We start from the raw sequence: 20,062 nt of genomic DNA, 5'->3' as shown, positions 1-20,062 counted from the left end.
GAATGTCTATGGTTTCAAAGAAGTAAAAAATCCAATATTTCACAAAGCATATATAATGTATGCATATATATATATGCATATATATATATATATATATATATGCATCAAATGTGTTTAATTCCTCTTCTGTATAGCATTTATCTTCTCACGACCCCTCAGATTTGTCTTGTGTCTTTGTAGGGGACCAGACCCCCAGATTGTGAAACACCGGCATAAAATACAACAGTATTGACTGATACAACAGTAAAAATGCTTCAAGTATATAAATGTGTCAGCATCTTATCATCTTACTATTCACTTTATTGAGACTGTTTGTACTTCTGAGCCCCCGCCAGTCAGGAGTTGGACGTCTTACAGAATCACAAATATACATTCGTCATTAATCTCAGACTCTAAAATGCCACTCCATTGCACTTTATCTCATTTATGGTTATGAAATAAGCTCAAGTGCTTTTGGCAGCCTTTTTTGTTAGTCATGCACTAAATCTCAAGTTGTTTCACACCAAAATCTCAAGTCATTTCACACCATCTGCTGCTCTAGAATTTGCCTCTTTTTTTCCTTGCCTTCCCTTGGACCACTCCTCAAATCATTTGTGAATTTAATGTCTCTGGGTATAAATGGGACTATTTTGCCTCTGGTGCCATGTGGTGAATATGGTATCAGGTAGCAGTGCTAATATAAATCATTTCCTAAGCATCAGTGAGGGAATACTAACAGTAAGTCTGCCTCGGGACTTGATGTCACCATAAAATCATTATTAAAGGGGAAGGGAGGGCTTAATGTGCCATTGCATTATTAGTGATTGTTTACACGGAAAGACAGATGACTTGAAGTTGATTTTTTTTTTTCAATGTAAGAGTGTAGCAATCAGTCTGAAGAGGGTAAAATTGAAGCCGAGAACCTAATGACATTGGTGATGGAGAGCTAGCACTTATGACACTGAGTCAGCAGAAAGCAATGTATGTTGCTGACCCTTTTGATGAGGATGGTTCAAGGTGAGGACCTGTGTGTGTTCTGAGACTGTGTGAAACGTCACAGCAGCATCTGGCCACCGGATACAGTACAGAACCCTTCATGGTGATATTTTTCCTCTGCAGTCAGGGCTTGTAATAGATGGAAGCAGCTGTTGTGATGCTGCAAATGCATCATGAGCCGGTCTAGTACACGCATGCAAAGACACATCTTCAAGGTGAAGTGCATTTATTTGATAGTGATTGCAGTTGCGTTTTGTTGTTGTTGTCATGCATATTCAGTGCAGTCGCCAGGATAAAATGTTGGCAAAGTTTCTGCAAACCACTGACATGTTCACATTTGTGCGTTTCATAGGCCGTATTGACATTTAAATAAAACATATCAAATCACACTTGCATTACATGTTTGTGACCTTACTTTCATATCTGGAGGTGGGGGGGTTGGTAGTGGAGTTACAGGCAACAAGGTTGGCAAGTGACCGTAGTTTGAGACTGCGTTTCAACATTTGTAAGTTTGAAAATACTGAAGAGGGACCACAGGGTTTCAACGTTTGTTGGTGTCAAAAGATTGGATATTTTTATGGAACCAATGGACAACTCGAACCTTGTTTGTGGCGACAAAACAGGTATTTTAGGCCAAAAACATGGTCTTCTCCTAACCCTAACCAAGAGGGTTTTGAGCCTAAGCCTAACCAGAGTATGCACTGCTTTGTCACAAGTTAAAATAGAAAATTGGACCTAAAGAAAAGTTTCAACATACAGAAATGTAAAGTTTCAACATACCTGTATTTGTACAGAGACAAACATTGCCATCATTTATTCTGGTGATTGGGTTGTTCGTATTCCAGGATGTAAATATGTGCTCCATGTTATTATGAAATCAACACCATAAAATCAGATTAAGTTGAAAATTCTACTTCCTTCCTTCCTTTGGCTCCTAAATGTCGGCCTTGCTGTAATCTGAAGTGACCACATTCAGGAGCATGAGGATGATTGATTTGATCCCCAGATTGCAAATCCACCAGATTTCCAAATCGAGGGCACTTGGGGTTACAGCATTCCAGCTACTGTAGGTGTGCAATAATGCTCCAGCGTTCTAATGAGTCTCCTTGGTCTCCTGGTATTGTCATTAATATTCATGACTGGGCTGCAGGCTCACAGGTCGACATGAACTCTGTGTGGTTCTTCTGTCAAGACAGTCATCAGACCAAAACATCCTGAGCAGCATGCATCTATCAAGTGGATATGCATTAATGAGTAGATCTATCGCACACTTCAGATGTGTAATCATGTTTTTTCTAAATTGTAAATTTTCCCAAGGCTGGTTATTCATTTCATTTCCAGCTCATTTCCTTAGCATCCCTGTTGATTAATCTAATGGATAGCTGCCAAAGTCAATCATGGAGAAATATGGGCCCGCTGTTTATCTCCTCGGGAGGAGTTTCAAAGTTACAACCATCTGATTTTTGTTCTATCTGCTGACACCGACCTTGTGTCAGCACCCTCCAGAAATGTGAGATGAAAACCAAAATGACTCCTTGCCCTGTGTTATTCAGTTGTTGATTTAACCCTAAAGTGGGCACTGTGTCCATAAACACAGCGCCTTATTAAAACTAAACCACCGTCATAACACTTCTCTGCTCCTTCATCAGACATTCCCTCCCCTCATGTAATAAAATGACTTGGTCTTCAAAGAGATGCTGGCGCTTTTACGACTGCTGAAAGGATTCAATGCCCTAAGAAATATGCTTAGAAGGGAAAAAAGTTCAGCAACTTGATCCCATCAGTAAACTTTTCTTCATTTTATAATTGCGTCTCTACAGTGATAAGCCACCCAAAACTGCAATTACAGTAAGTGAGGGCAATATTTCAGAATTTTAGAGTGAGACAGACACCCATTAGGAATATTACTAAGAAGAAACTTGCATCTGCTTTCCGGACTGAGACTATTATCTGCTGGTATGTCTGGGTCCTACAGTTAAGAGATTGTCTATAACACTCAGTCGCTGTGCTCTAAGATCAACAAGAATAGAAATAAGTCTTTGACATATTCATCATGTTTGGAGAGTGATTCAATCAATTGCAGCTAACTCAAGCAGATCTGTACTCGGACACAAGATACAGCACATTAGGCTGTTTTATTGCCCTTAAATATTTGAAGAATGTATTAGGCACTGGATAAAGGCAAACTGTGGTCAAGGATTTCTCTTTTCTTCACTGCTTGATACAAAATGTAGAACATAGAATGAAATAAGCTCAATCGTGTGGCAATCAGAATAAACTTGATAGAAACATACCATTGACCATTTTTACACTTTATACATATGACATGTACAAAGGTGATTTTGCTAAAAAAAAAAGCCATTGAATACACTTTAAACTTTGTTTTTGCTGAGGAGTATGTGTACAATATGATTGCATTTCTTTATTCCTAGATCGTATGGAAAAAAACGCATCTTGAGTTAATTAAGTATTAATGGCTCATGACCCATGAAATGTCTGTGCTAATGTGTTATATGACAAAATTAACAAAGCTGAACTTTTCTGCGGTGAGAGGCACTGGGGATGCTGTGCTCCAGCTCTTTTTTATAACACCTCGGACGGAATGATTCATGAAAACATTTAGGCATCATTTTCAGGAATACACAGCTCCTTAATGATATTATAATTATACATTGATGATTAATTTGCTTGTGTGAAGCAAATTATTTGATGGATTACTCATAAATTGGCATGGAGCGGTGCAAATGGTGAATCATGACAGAGCTCAGATTTCTCATTGTGCACTGAAATGATCCAAACCTGTGGTAATATATTTAAGCACCAGTGGACCTTTCACAGCTGCTGCAGGCGAAAACCTGCAAGGGCGCAATGCACATTCAAAACAAAAAAACACCACAATTAAGTTCAGATTTAGGAAATTTTTGTTAATTGCCCTCCACAAATGAGTAATTGATTAATTGCTCATCCGTTAATTAAAGTGGACCTGCGGAGCTCCCTGGACACCTCTCTCATCTGCCCCAGTTAAACTGCTGCCCTCTAATTAGAGATGGAACTAATGTGACAGCCAGCGTTTGCAGCATCTTTCCCCTCGATGACACAGACTTAAAACCTGACAGTCACCCAAACTTTGCCAGGTTACCCTAATTACCTTGATTGTGTTGTGCTTTTAAATTAAGTCATTAAAATGAATTCAGACTCCTTTCGGAGGCTGGAGGGGGGCAGGAGTCATGAACCATGAAAACAAGGGCTCGGGGAGCACATAATTACTTTTGCTTGTCAAAAGGGTTTTCGTTGCCTCATGGGAGGTTGGCTGTGGTTATTTGGATTGTGTTTTTGCACTGGACTAGTGCAACATAAATAGCCAATCAAGCTGTTACAGGATGGATAGGTAGCCTATTAAAATCTGAACGTAAAAGAAAAATTGACCTCTGGAAACAATTTTTAAAACCAACTCTTTTGCTTAACTGCACCTGACATATATTGTGCAAGATAATGTAGTTAACTGAGCTGTTTTACACAAAACTAAATGGTGTTTTACAGCAAACTGTTTCTTGGCCTGTAAAATTATCTTTTAAATTGGCAAACATCCTATGTGTGATTCATGGCAAAATTCAAATGGGATCAAAGATGTATTTGTCTCTTCACATTGACTGTACAAATTATTTTCTGTAGTAAGGTCCAGTGGGACATAGGAGAAGGGGCCGATCTTTGGCTTAGTTTTAAGGTGACTGTCATTCTGCAACATCATCACCACTACATGGAACCTCACAGGGAAATCAGATTCTGGTGACTGACAGCAGGTTATGAATCATTTTACTTCTCCTTTTTTTTTTTTTTTCAAGAACCAAAGAAAAAATGAGAGAGAAATTATTTATGAGGAGGATCATAATTCCAGAATGTAGCTGCACCTATGAATAATGAAAAACATGTAGAAACAGGACAAACAAGTGGTATCTAATATCATAATATGACTTTCTTTCCTTTGAATAAGGAACCACCTAATACACAGAGTAGGACACGAGAACAGCACAACTTTTCTTCTTTTTTGCTGCACTCCTACTGTACATCCAGGTGGTGACATGTATACATGCAAATGCAATAAACAGGTTACGTGTGAAAGAATGCTTCATTCTATTAATATTACATTTAATAAGTTGTCATGGCTCAGACTACGCTTTAGGAACTGTGTGATATTTTCCTCTGAATTTTGACAGACAGACAAATGCATTGTTAATCAATTGTTTTTCCCCCAATTGGAATTTAAATTAGGTTCTCCCATCTCCCATGACGAAGAGAAATTTCATAAATGAATAACAGATCTTTTATAAATATCAAACGAGATCTGGTGTTCACCTTTTTTTGTGCAACAGAACTCTCTAATAGCCCCCGAGGCATGCTTTAGCACTGGATTAGCTTCAATTTTGTGCACCTTCACATTTCAAAGGTGCAATGGAATTTGAAATAGATAACAGGAATAAATAAAAAGGGTTAGTAATCCAGGGGAATTGAGAAGAAAGATTCAACAACTCAGCAGATGGAAGTTCATGTGAAAGGCTGGGGAGATAAAGCTGATGTGAAGCAGACAGAATCAGTCAGTTTGAGGGTAGAAAAGAGAAAAGACAATCAAATGCAGTTAATTAGTGGTTTGACACATATCAAAGAGCTGGTGGTGTGGTTTTAGCTTATGATAGGTCATTCACAGAATGTTGAACTTTGACAGAGTCAATTAAACATAAACAGTCTGAGGGCACTGTGTGCCAGGGAACAAACATAACATCAATATCTCGTTAAATTTAAGACACAATGACCAATTAAAACAACATCTGTGGTTCAGTAAGTTCTGTTTTTTTAGTAAAGAGATACTTTTGGCTGACACAGCATAAAACATTTTTATATGTAGCTAAAGACGCAAAGGTAGAAGATGAAGAAAGTGAAGGCTGACTTTCATTCACGTAGGAAGTTTATTCAGGTTTAATACAGTCGAGGGTAATTGCAGTCTTTAACATTGTCTTTTTTGATACTATAGTCAGTACAAGTGACCAGTGGACTGCTTTTCAAAATCTGGTGCCTACATTACCCACAATGCAACTTAGTCACACATCAGATTACATGCAACTTCCACTGGAGCCACAAGGCTGTATGCAGCTTTTTCTTTACTTTTTTAAATCACTATTATTACACCTGCAGTAGTACTACTACAGGACCTGTAAACACACTTTAATGTGTAAAATAGGTGTTACCCTTTAAAGGTATACTATGTGACTTTTGAAAGATTAAGCACACATTCATTCAGTTACAAATGAACTTTGAACTTGAGCAAAGAGGCTGAAGGGGAGTAAAAAGAACATGGTATGGTGGCTAATGCAAGATAATGTTGACAAACTGCAGTGGCTTTTTAATTTAACTTGTGCTAAAGTTTTAGCATTTACTATAATTCTGTAATTGCCTCTTGTGGCCACAGTGACTGCTGCTCTCAAAAGGTACATATGCACACTTTGATTTGTGTATATATATATATATATATATATATATATATATCCACATATATATTTGTGTTTATATATATTTAATTTCTTGCCAATTTTGACTTCTTTTTGCCTTCAGCCTGATCTTAAGCAGTTTAAATACATGACCGCAAAGAAGAACACCCCACTGTTTGGCAATGAAAAAACCTCTTGGTCACTTATCTATACATTTAGAATCATTGCTGCTGTACCACCACCTTGAGCCAGAGGTCAATGTCTAATTAGAGTCCCTGTTGTTCACCTGTTAAAGCCAAAAGTCAGCCTGATTGTTTCATGTCAAATCCAACACGCGAGAGTAAAGGCAACAACAACTCTCAAAATCGTGTTCATCTTATTAACTTCAGCTAATCATTTTTTTAAATGACTGCCAAAAATGCTAACGTCCAATTTTCATTTGACAACAATGGCACTCTAAAAACTTCCATTGCACTGTGACAGAGCTGGCTGAACAAAAATAACAGGCCAAAATATAGAATGTCATGGTTGAAGGTATTGCTTTAATGACCTGAGCTGTTGGCCCTGACTGAGAGGTGATTCACATGACCCTGGAGCCTTCAGCTTTATTTCTCCTTACTTTTGTGCTTTTTAAAAAGAAATCTGAAGAGGGAAAAGAAATGACATGAATTTAAATCGAAAACATTTTTATTCACATGAAATTACAGGTATTTTTTTTGAGTGATGTGAATGTGGTTGAACGAGTTCAAACGAACAAGTGTTCAGCTTTCTGAGAGATGCAGTTGGGATTTGATTGTCCTGCCTTGACCTGCAGCACACAATGACTGCCAGGAATTTTATGGGTTTTTTTTTTGAGGAGGGAGTAAGCAGAGCATGTAATATTCATCGGTTTAAGAGGCACTGTTTCCTCCTAGTCACTGTCACAAGAGAGGCGATATCATCTTTAAAATGGTAGTACACTGAAAAAGATTCAATATTCTTATTAGTTCTGATGCTAGGGCCATAAATGTGTTATTTATGAAGCTTTTTGCTTTTTAGTACAGACAAATAACTAACAACAATTATTAGAAGATCAATTTCACTCTTATATCTGTTTGTAAACTACAAAGCAAGAGGAGTTAGCTTATCTCATCACCGAGAGGTTGCTAGGCAAGCCAGCGGAGACACCAGGAAGTCACTGCTCCAAAGTTGTGCATGTGACTTCAAAAACCACAAGCTGACATTTTAAACAAACAAGACATGATGTGTTAATTGTTGAGCTCAAGAGTTGCAGGAAGGATGATTTTTATTTATTTATTTATTTTTGATCTTTGGACCTTCATATTTAATAGACAATCTACAGCTTTGCTCAAAATTCCTGATAATTATTCTCAAGACATATAATCGGAATCGATATACTCCCTAACTCGCAGAATATACACAAAAGGGGCACGCAACAAAGGTACTGCATGTCAAACATCCTTTTGTTCATATACATTTTACATATAACACTCAGGGTTTGCAGCCACCTTCTGCTGGTTCTCCTCATGTGTTTGCTTTATAAGGTTCACAAAGGTTTTTAATTCATACATATTTCACTGAAATACACCAACCCGCATCACATAATCAGTGCAAACACTTCCTGCCTCGGAGCTTGTGAGTGTAAGTTCTCTACTGCAGGTCAGCGCACAGTCCCAATAGTGCAGTTGGGGTTAAGTGTCTTGCTCAGAGGCCCCTCAAAGCTATTGTTAAAGCTGCTAATTGCTGAGAGAGAGGTGAATCCTTTTAATTCCTTGCACTACTCACAGTTTGCCAACTGGCACAGACGTTGTGTACTCAAAAAATCTTAAAGATCCGATATTTGCTGGATTTTTAGTCAGGCTTTATTTTAAAATATAGAAAATTTTCTCTCAAAGTCCTATTTTTTGCATCAAATCCTTGTTTGAGGATTTTTTCGGCTAAGGATTACAGATTAGGGGAAAGTATCGGTGTAATACAGAACACACTGACAGAAAATATGTCCCTCAATGAAGATAAGAGCAACTGCAACAGGGATTACGACTACAGAAATCATGAGCAACACAATGACAGTGTTATTCTTGCAAAATGATGTACCAAATATTTTGGCATGTGGAAATAGCTGTCATCTTAAGAACTTTTTTTATTTCTTTGCGTCTTTATTTCTTTATTTTATTGCTCGAGGATGAGTCTGCAATTTTATAATATGGGATATTGAACCAATCCATCCTCTTTAATGACAAACATGTTGTTTGTTAACTCTGCTGAGGGACTGCTTGTTCTCTTCTTTTTGCAGCCACAGATTTATTTACTTCTTGAAAGACAGGACTCACAGATCCTTTGTAGTTAATGTTTTCGACAGGGGCGGGTGAAAGATGTCATATAGAAGTTGGAACGATGCTACCCACTGTGCATGCCACTGTAAGGTAAACTCCCCAGGATCCCTGTTAGTCAGCGAGGCCGCTATATGTTCTGCTGGGAGCCTGGGGGGCCTGTGCCACACGGGTGATGCTTTTGCCTGTCAGGTGGCTTGTGGTGAGAGCTAATCCTGTTGAAAATAGAAATGTTTTCTGCCATGGGATTGAGGGAGGAGGCGCAAGAGAGATGCGACCAGCCCCAAGGAGTCAGTCATCCATGTGCACAAGGAGAGATAGCCTAATCTTGTCACAGACACATGGGGAAAAAAAGCAAAGTCCCGAGCTATCTGTAGCAAAGACTTCTGCTCACGGAGATGATTTGTAAAATCATGCGAGCACATGATAGAGACTGGGAAAAAGTTTTTATTATTTTTTTTATTCCCAGAGGCTTTGCTGCTGTTGATCCACAGTTCACTTATGCATGCATTTATATTATACTGTATATCATTTCATACTATACCCTTGAAATTACTTTTCCGTCAAGCATACTGGGAGGATTTTTACACAGTACCCCCCATCGTCTATCATGATCTTGTTTTCCATTCCGTGTGGTTCCCTGTTCTCCGTTTTAAATGTTTAAAAGTTAAATGCCTTGCAGATGGTGTTTATCCATGACTCATCTTCTCTCTCTGCAGTATCCTATTTACTTTATGGGGTTCAGTTTCTATTTAGACTATATCTGTGTGCTTATGCCTTTTAGCTGTGATTATACCAAGGTTGTCGAAGAAGAGGTTGCTTGTTCTGAGGATATTGTATTGAATCTCCTCGAACCCTGCGTCCATTATGCTTTCAAAAAATAAACAGACAAATAAAGTCATCCAAGCTGCCTTTATCTCAGCAATACAATACAGAGTAACATGCAGCAGTTACATACTCCGCATGTCATGGCGGACGTATGGCTGCGGCAGGAACAATAATATTCTCGGAGGTCCCATCAATGTGGCGGAGTGGCAGGAATAATCTTTGCATGCTCAGGTTGACAGCTTTCAAGTGGGGGAAACAATGGGCCAATTCCCTTATCAAGCTCTGCTTCACTCTTAAAATAGCCAGCAGCAGTTTTGATGAGGAGCTGACTTCCAGGTTTCACTGAAGCAGCTTTTTGTGCATTATCAGAGGGAAGCCAAGCATAGTGTGTTTGCTATTTCAGCAAGTAATGTCATCGATGCTTTATTACAGCTGGGAGAATATCTCACATCACATCACATAGCTAGCAATTACACATAGTCTGTTAGAAAAGTGAATTATGGGTCAAAAAAGGTTTTCCCTGACCCCAGGATTTGCCTTCATGAGTTGTTGCCCATTGTTGATTCAGCCCACTTATGCACAGAACTACAGGTGCAGGTTATAAATAACACTGAACTTCTTTTGCAAGTTTGGGTCTTTTGATTCATATATTCATAGCTTTTTGGAAGCTAACTGAGCCAGCACAAACACAAACACAGCCCGTTCTCACTCCCAAAACATCAGATACTGCACCTCTAGAATCACGTCTTGAAGCAACCCTCTCATGCTGTAGTATACAGTAAGGAGCGAGAAAAGTCTGATGGGGGTGGCTGGGGCGTTTGGGTGAGTCATTCACAGGAATTTCCCTCGGCAGAGCGGGTTTGCATCTCGTTTGGGACCAGGAGTCAGGAAGGACATGTTTTTAATTGATGTAACATAGTAAGTTAACGTGTGCAAATTAGGTAACGGGTGTCAAGTATGTTATATGACGTGAATTATGTCACTTACGTAACTTACCTTATGAGATGAATGTAACTATTTTAACCCAAAGTATGATCTTTTCCTAAACTTAACCAAGCAGCAAAGAAACTGCTGCAGTATTAGCCGCCCAACCAATCAACCAAAAACGTTAATGTTAAAATGTTATCTGCCGCAAATGCCAAAATGTTTATCTTGTTTTTCTTTCACTTTTCCCATGTGTAAACTGATCAGACTGTACATAAGAGGAGTAACATGGTGGTTCAGCTATATAATATACAATTATGTCAATAATAATGTGGCATGAGCCGCACCGCAGATGCTGTTAAATAATCCGAAACCAAATATCATACCTTGAAATTAATTGTTTTGCCAGTAATGAGGCAGATGAGATGTAGAACATCTTGCAGAGGAAGAACAAGGTGTCTCTATCACTGCCAACAACTCTGCAGACAAATTACTTCAGCACAGATGCTCCAACGCTTTGCTTTGGATCCAAGGTCTTACTTTTTCACAGCCAGGAAATCAAAGGGAAGTTCATCCCTTCTGATTTAAATGCGTCAGCTGGTTCTGTGTGTACGTATCAAATGTGGAGGCTCAAGTACGTGTTTGCCAAGCCATTTGAGCTGTCTGCTGATAAATGCAACTCAGCTGATATATCGATATTTGTGGTTGTATGACAAATTACATCTACAGCTTCTGATTTTTGGGTGCAAGTGCCTGGTTCTGTCATTATCATGGACCAAACTTGTCATTTGGCAGTCCAAACAGCCTCAAGTGTCAAATGCTGTAATACAAAATTAATTATTGGAAATGTGAATATTAATAATTTCACCAGAAGCCCTTTTGTTATTTATTTTCTGTAATGAAGGAACAAATTAACTGCAGCATCCACAACCTCTGAATACTCAAGATCTCGTTGGCATTTCCAAAGTCTGATCGTCTCTCACCCACAGAGAGGGAAATGGAGCATGTGGTTATTACTGGCAGCAAGTAGAGATGTGAAATAAAAAAAAAGCAAAGCTGAAATACTGTTGTACTCTTTTGCAAGAAGCGTCTTCAATATGAGGTTACTGCATGAATAAATATATTCTTATAGTTAGTGGTCGTCCACGTCTAGAATAGTAAATGTCAGCTTGTCTTGTTTTTATCCTTTCTTAAAGCAAATTCTGCCTCAGGTACACTTATGCAAACTCCACTCTGTTGTTTATCTGTTCATTTATCCTGAGGATGAGGATGTCCTTGCAGATAGTTTGAAAACTATGAACTTTCATTTATGTCTATTGTTTGACTTCAACCATGATATACTGAAATCAAGGCTTTTCATAATGCCTGTATGCAATATCCCCAAGGGCTTTTTTAATGAATCATTCCAGTGACTATGTGTATGATTGAGTCTTTCAGCATTGCTTTTCTCACCACAGCAGGAAGTTCAGTGGAGAGCTCTTATAAACCCATTGTATGCTATCTGCCCAGCAACAAACAGCAGTCAGGCACAGTAAGCGACTAGCTGGTGTGACACATTTAGCAGCTAAAGAGCCGGACCAAAACAGAGCTAATTAAAAAGCTAATATTGGCTGCCTGATAACAATTTTGCTATATAATTAATATTAAAGCTTGTTTCCGCTGCCCCTAATGAGACTGAAAATCAGCCATTGAGTGTTTAAAGAGCAATAAAAACCACATAGATTCGTAGAGTTTTACAGCTAGTGTTCGGTCAGAACACTAAGGAAGCTCTGACAGAGCATTGTCTTTACCTCAGAAGTAGGAAATCGGAGCTGGAAATGATTTCATAGTCAAGTCGGAAAAAACTTTCTAGTCAGGTTAGCATTCACTAGCCCGTGTTAGCAGTACCAGTTGACAACACTGCATTACATGGTATTTTGCACATAACAGCAGCAAAGCAACATATAGAGGACGGATAGTATTGTGTATAAGACCGATTTCATGGCACAAATAAGACACAAGTGCTAATAAAATATATGCTACAGCTTTCACAGCAGTTGATCTGCGGATCAGCCATCTTAGATGTTCAGGTTAGCGTTGGTGAGCTGCATCCAACTTTCCGAGTCAGAAATGCAACTTCAGAGGACGTTCCAGATGAAATTGCCAACTGGAAACTCTCGCAAAATTCCAACTTCCTAGATCAAATGGATCACTGTGATCGGAATAGGCTATGGATTGGAGTCTCAGTCACAGGGCAGCCCCTCTTAAAACAGCACATGTCCGGAGGATATATGCAGAATATCAGGTGACAGTATATCAGGGCTTTCAATAGAAGCTGTCTTTAGATAATTATGAACACCGCCTGAAAGATGTCTGCTCGTGAAAATGCTTCTCACTTTGTGAAACGTAGTTTGATTACAACTTACTTGAACAAATAAATTGTACTTTAAATCAGCAAAAGAAATAGGGACTTTATGCAAATACATGATGAAACCTGTTAAAAAATGTGTCTATTTACAGAGCAAAATGAATTATGGCTGTTTGAATGAAAGGTTTCTCTATATGCTGTAATACTGTATTTCCTCAAACATTTGACTTTCATAAATGAAGATTTCAGTAACACATGTTGAGACAAAGTTAATTACCTGACCATCTGATTTATTAGCCCAGAGTGAACATTTCCACTGTCATTTGGTTCTTGCAGGTGGCTGAGAAATTGAAGAAGGAATGCTGTGAGGGTATGTGGATTAAAGGGAGACGTTACCCACCTCACATCTTCAGCCTCCCGCCTTCTGCACAATAAGAAGCTCCAGCAGCTCTTTGGAATCAGCGGGCCAGCAATTACTGCCTGTGAGTATTATTGCACTACCGAATTATGAGACTTTCCTGCTGATCAGCACGCAGTGTAAAGAATTTGAGTTTAGTGGGTAATTCTAACATCATCTCTAACTTTGTTGCAATGAAATACGCTGGATTTGCAGGCCTCGTCTGGCCCATTTAAGAAGCAGCCCACATTTAGCACAGTCAAGAACTTTTCTGAAAAAAACAACATGAAACCATCTGTCATGCATCGGTGCGACTGCTTTCAACGGAGGCTTAACAAAGTCTCATCTCACAGCAGTTAGAACAAGCTTTTCAAATGCTGAAACACTTGATCTTGTCATCTCATGTGAGTTAATTAGTGTCAATTAACATTACTGCACCATACATATCAATCCAAGCATCCCCCTGAACGCAGGGACTTCTATAGATGATGTCTCAGGCAGGTGGCTGAGGCCACATGCAGAACCCTGTGCTTGGAGGGGAAGTGTTATTGCTGCCTTGATTATGTTCACAGGCAGCGTTTTTTCTAGTGTAGGAAGAGCTGCAATAACAAATTTACATACAAAGTGCAGCAGCTTGTATCCTGTAACCTGTCTGTTGCTAGACTCAGTCAACAAAAGCACATGTTAAAACACATCATGCACAGTGATGAAAAGTACTTCATACTCAAGTATTGTAATGAAGTACAAATTCTAGGCACTTGCACTTTAGTATTTCTGTTCAATGCCACTTTATACTTCTACTCCACAACATCTCAGAGTCAATTATTGTACTTTTTACTCATGGCATTTGTGTGACAGCGTTATTTACTCATTGGTCAGGGTTGGCAAAAGATCATTCTTTGGGTTAAAATAACTACATTTAGTGTTGCAACACAAGTCATGTTAGCTAAAAGTAACCAAAAAAAGAGTTTAGCAATGGTTTAGTTGGTGCTACCAGATATTGCATTGCAAGCAGAAATTGTAAAAATGACAAAAAAATCAGCTGTTAGTGAATATTTTGATGACACTTCACTATCAAAACTTGCAGCTTGCCACATACATATACTGAAAAGTTTCCTCATTATGTTGAAAAAAACATAATCTATGTGCCATTAGGTTACCCTGAAAAGATATTTGCTGTTTTAAGTTGTATATGAACGTAATTTCTGGGAAACACTTTTAATTATACCATCATACTTATGCTGAATGTATGTTGTGGCAAAAGCCTCTGGAGTGTTTTAATGTATCTTTGGGAGTCCCCATTTACAGTACATGTTGTATTTGCCATATAAATTAAAGCTTAACATGACATCAATGAACTTACTTTCACAGTTATTGCTGCAGTGCCACAAATGCTTCTTCATTTGCCTTTCAAGTTGCTGTGCCTAATTAACAGCAAAACATTTCATTTATGGTTGGTCAATAAGAAAATCATCCCAAGCATTGCAATCCTCTGGCGTCAGTGGTAATGCAGTTTGATAAGCATTAAACCTGTAACACTTTCTGACAACACACAAAATGAATCATTAATCAGCACTGAAGTGATTTTACACCCACTTGTTTACAGACTGTCTGTGCTGGCTGTAACTATGAGCGACTCAAATTTCACCACATGATCAAGGTTTATGTCGGAAATAAAAATATCCATAGGAGATACATCCAGTAAATCGCATTTGTGTAGTGATGGATAAACAGTCTTCCTGATGCCATTTTTCCTGTCAGATTATATAGAGATGACAGATAATTTCTTGATTGAACTCTGTAAGAAAGGTTAACTGCTGCCCTCTATAATGTGCCCATAACCCTTGCAGAGCAGCTGGGGCGTGACGATCGTGATCATCAATCATTTCAATTCAGTTCAGTGCACTTTTTCAGACATTTGGTGCATTGAAGGAAAAAGATAACAGATGAGAAGCTGTGACATTAAATATAAAAACAGATATTTATCATATATTTCACCACCCTTGCTAGAGACCATCATGCAATGGAATCACACCAGCCTTGATGCCAAACTGGTGAACACGTGAACTATGCGATTTATTCAATATGCCTAACCATACTCGCATGGTCAACTTTTAGCCAATGTTGGCATTGACATTAGAGGTGTTTGCTGAAATATCACCTTCTTTGATACAAGGAATGTACAAATTTTAACATGGCACAGTTTACCTGTTTCATCAAACTCACTTGTCATGTCTGCCATTGCACCATACATACCTATTTGGTGCTGCAGTTGGTGTGATCCCATTGCAGGATGGTCTCCAGTTTTAAATCAAAGAACTAGTGGTGACGAAAGCCGACTGTTGTGTTATCTCATGTTGCCTGTATCATGGCAACAGATCCTTCAACACACCACAAAGCCTACAGCCGACAGCAAGCTAGCTCGTATGTTCTGTGTCTGCATGGAAGGAAACACCCCTCCATACCACCAGGTGGTGGTAGTCTGTATTCGTCATTCAAAAAGGGAAATCAGGACTGCGGATTTACAAACTGTTGCTGCAGTTGTTGCAGTGTTTGCTTAACATTTTAACACTACTCTTACTAATATAGCTACTTCTTATTGAGGATATGTCTGATTAAAAGTTGCAAATGGCACTGGCAAAGAGGTGGAGGTGAAAAATGCAGGGAAACCATGCAAAATGTGTCAATCATGGATACAGCAACGTACTCAAAGGGCTTTCCCTTTCTCTTCTAGTGCACAGATACGCTTAGCTGAACAGCCAATCAGATTGATTTCTCTCACCGATTGGCCTGGCACAAAATTAAATGCTTATTAATCACCTAGAATCTGCCAACAAGGGCTGACTAGTACCAACGATGTGGGACAAACCACAACAACTAAGAGTGGATGTGAATGATTGGAGCTGGGATGCAGTGATCTGTGACTTAAACCATGGGCATGGAGGGGACAATTGGCCCTTCCTCGAGTCTCATTTCCAACAAGTCAAATACTGATGCTTTGGGTTGGTAGGTCAGGCCGGCCACCACCCCAAAGCGTCAGTATTTGACGAGTTGGGAATGAGACTCACCAATCAACTATCTTACAAATTTAATTTTCCTACCAACTACTTCTGGCTTGGACCACACCCATCTTTGAACTCTGCATTTATTTTGATCTCAAATACACACCTGTTAAGTGTTGTGACTGCATTCTGCCCGGTTGTCGTGCTATTATGGAGACAAAATCTGTCCACAGACAAACAGACAGACAGACAGATGGACAGATGGACACACAGAGCACTGGCAAAGCTCTCAAAACAGCATCTGTGGTAGGTTCTGCTACAGTGGGTGATGATATTTTCCCATGATCACACACATACAGACTCGGCTGAAAACAATTCCAGCCATGCTGTTGCAGATAATATAATATTGTGAAATATAGTTGAGTCGCCTCATGACTTCATACGTCCACTTGTCTCTTTCAATATGCCATTCACCATTAAGCTCCAGCGATCCATTTTCATAGGTCCTCACTATACCTTGTTACTCTAATTTTACCAGGCCATGGTTTGATTACACCTCATCTGATGACTCTGCCTCATATTACCTCACCGTTCTCTAACTTGTTTCAATTGATTCTTTTTGGGCAGATATCCAGGATATTGAATGAAACTTTTTCATGACAGGCTTATTCCCCTTTAGGTTTGACTTTGTAACAGCTAAAATAGCAGAAAAAGCTAGGAGAAAACAAAATAATTGAGATCTATTAGGTGAATGTACCTCAGAAATATGTCCAGTGGACTGTAGCCATCTCCCAGCGGACAACCAGACATCTCCGCTTTTCAAAAGGAGCATTACAGGAAGTGCCATCACTTCAGCTCCTCTGTGTCAATTGCTCCAAAATGGCCAATTTCCTGTCTAGGATGTGTGTTTTCACATTTTTATCATCCCCTGCCGTAGTTATCTAGTTGCACTTAGGGCCATCAGTCATCGATGCTGCGTTGAGAGGAAGCCGATGTGCAGTAAAACTGACGGACGGCCTTCCGCATGACTGAAGATGTATGAGACATGCAGGCGAGCTCATGGGGCTTTTTTTTTATTGTATTTTCAGTGCTGCCTTAAGGTGCCAACAGGGAACATAGCCATGCTTACCACTTCTCTGACTGAATAGAGCATTTTGGATGTGGCGTCTCAATCTTTGGAGGATAAAGTGACTGACAAGCTTTTTTTTTTGTATGTTTTTTGTGAGGCTTATTCATATTTAAACACAGAACTGTGTGTTAATTGTGATTGTACAGGTAAAATATTGTGTTTGGACAACATTCAAACATCTTTACAGACTTTCCATTTAGCAGAAATGGCATAAAAATGAGGTCATTTTTTTTTTTTTTCAAAAGAGATATTTATAAAGTAAAGCTGTATGTTTAGTGCATGATTCTATCTGGTCAGCTCGTTTTATGTGAGAGAGACACCAAAGGAGTATTTCTCAGTGTCACTCTATAGTCATTAGTCCAGTCCATCTCGTGTAGAGGTATTTTGCTTCATTTCAGAATCAAAATCGGCATGAACACAACTTTCATAATTGGGATTTGGGACTGGAAGTTTGTTACATACTGTTCAAAATCTGATAAAAAAGTAATCCACACATCAGTCCATCCATTAATCTGTTTTGTGTTTTACACATCTGTTTTCAGTCAACAATCCCCAGCATCCTCAACGCTAGAATCATAAAATAGAGTGAATACAAAATGTTTTGGAAAAATGCAGAAATGCTCCTCACCTGCTTACTCTTAATGCCACTTCCTGTTATCAATGTTTTTGGATGAGAGTTCCTGTTGCCACGTCTCACCAAACTGGTCTTTACTTTATCTGTGACAGCCTCCGTTTCCTGAATTATCAAAGCCATTTAGAATTCAGTGTTTTTAAATCACTGAAAACTCCTTGGAGCCCCAGCAACTCACACTTCTCATAATTTCAACACTTTGTCAAACAAGCCATCTAGTCTGTGTAACAATGCACTCAAAATTAATGAATTATAAAAAGATTTTTTTAAAAAATGCTTATAGAGTATAACAGTTGTCAGCTTTATTCTTCTCCATCAGGGTAAAACATGTCGAGAGCTATTTTACTGTGCTTTAAAAGTGGAGATTATATATTCTGCTGCACAGGATGACTGCCATGTACAGCATCAGAGAATGATTCATCATTTGCATAAGAACAATGAAGGAACACCTCTCAGTGAGCGCTAATGAGAAATGTTCTTGTTCGATGGCTTGCACTCCATCTTGCATACAAAACCCCCACGACTTGACCTTTGAATTCTGAACATTCTCCACTGCGCGAAACTGCATCCATGTCGACGAGACAGGACGGAACTTCAAATAAAACATACTGAGATGCACGAAAACACCATTTAGTTAATGTCTGATAAAAGTATCCCTGATTTTACCGGCTTACATAATGTCATCTTCGCATGAGATTCTTAAAGGAAAGCCAAAGTCCACATTTCAGGCTTTTTAACACTGTGTTGGTAAAATTAGCTTCAGCCTCGTCGTGTTTTCATCACAGTGACTGCATTTCAAACACGGTGCCCTGTCAAATGCAAGATTTATCCGTACACATCATTAGACACCCTGACTGTATTTGATTGATCTGGAATTCATGAATTTCTCCTCAAAGAACGGCTGAGCGAAGCAGCCTGTTTATTTTCGGTACCTGCTACATAATTGGTTTCTCGTGCTTGAGGGCAGTGCTTCGCTCTTTGTCCAATTAGAGACGATTTCCCTCCAGTTAGACCCCTCAGTTTTCAATACAAGTTGTCAAAACTAGATAATTACATTCTGATTCCACCAAAGGATATCTTACCACCAACCATTTAAAATCAAATAAGCTACACTGGAATCTTCGTTGGTATTTTTTGGAGAATCCTTGTAAGCTCTGTCGGAGCTCTCACAACAAAACGCTTTACAAGATATACCTGCCTGGGCTGACATTCTGAACCGTTTTGACGAATAACAATTTTGACAGCAACTTCGATGAGGAAACAAAGACAGAGGAAGAAGTCTTGTATCTTTTCATCCTGCATTGTTTCCTTCGTGCCATCTGATCAGATATATGCATTGGTTGAAACTAAAGATTAGAGGAAAATGCCACCACAAAATATTCACAACTATTAAAAAAAATGCTTTGGGTGATCTAACTTGCATCTGATTGGCACTTTTTGTTGTTTGGTGGTGTATTTTTAGCCTAGTCTTGTCACTATGTCACATACTGTATTTTCTGTGACTGGTGGAGTTTGGTAACAAACAAAGACTCATCATCAACTCCTTCCCTCTTGGTTGATTCAAGCCTCACTGTTACACCTTGATAACAGGCACATTACAAGTAGGAATTTCTTATACTAAACTGTTTTTCTCTTACTCTCTTGACCTTCATGTGTCACCAAATAAACTAAATTCAACTGTGTTCACAAACAGCAAAAATGACAATATACATATCAAAACATAAGCCTCTAGGTTCATGGCAGTAAAGCCTGATAAAGGCCGACTTGATGGTGTGTGACCAAATACAACATGGTCAGTGGGCCTATTCATCGAAGTTTGGCGCTGCAGTATAAAGAGCAAGAAAAGTCCAAGTCAGGGGGTGGTTCCGGTGCATGGTTGGATGGGTAATACCCTGGACTTCCCCACTGGAGACTGTGGTTCTCTTCTCCTTTGTGACCAAGTGTCAAGATTGATTTGTTTTTAAACTATGTAAGCAAGTCAATGTACTGAAATTAGGTAAGTAATGTTGTTATTCCTAC

At 39.0% G+C, this 20,062-nt stretch overlaps 1 protein-coding gene across 1 annotated transcript in view; it reads left to right on the top strand.

Moving 5' to 3' along the window:
- lingo1a (leucine rich repeat and Ig domain containing 1a) overlaps positions 1–20,062 on the top strand; it is a 125,605-nt gene that overhangs the window by 43,146 nt on the left and 62,397 nt on the right. The window contains exon 2 of the mRNA XM_084364464.1: positions 13,221–13,366. The gene's annotated coding sequence lies outside the window, so the exon portion shown is untranslated. The remainder of the gene's footprint in view (positions 1–13,220; positions 13,367–20,062) is intronic.

The sequence above is a fragment of the Pagrus pagrus genome (assembly GCF_965226575.1).
Source record: "Pagrus pagrus genome assembly, chromosome: 10".
NCBI lineage: Eukaryota > Metazoa > Chordata > Actinopteri > Spariformes > Sparidae > Pagrus > Pagrus pagrus.
Note: the sequence above shows the minus strand (reverse complement) of the source record. Positions and strands in the feature narration are given on the sequence as shown.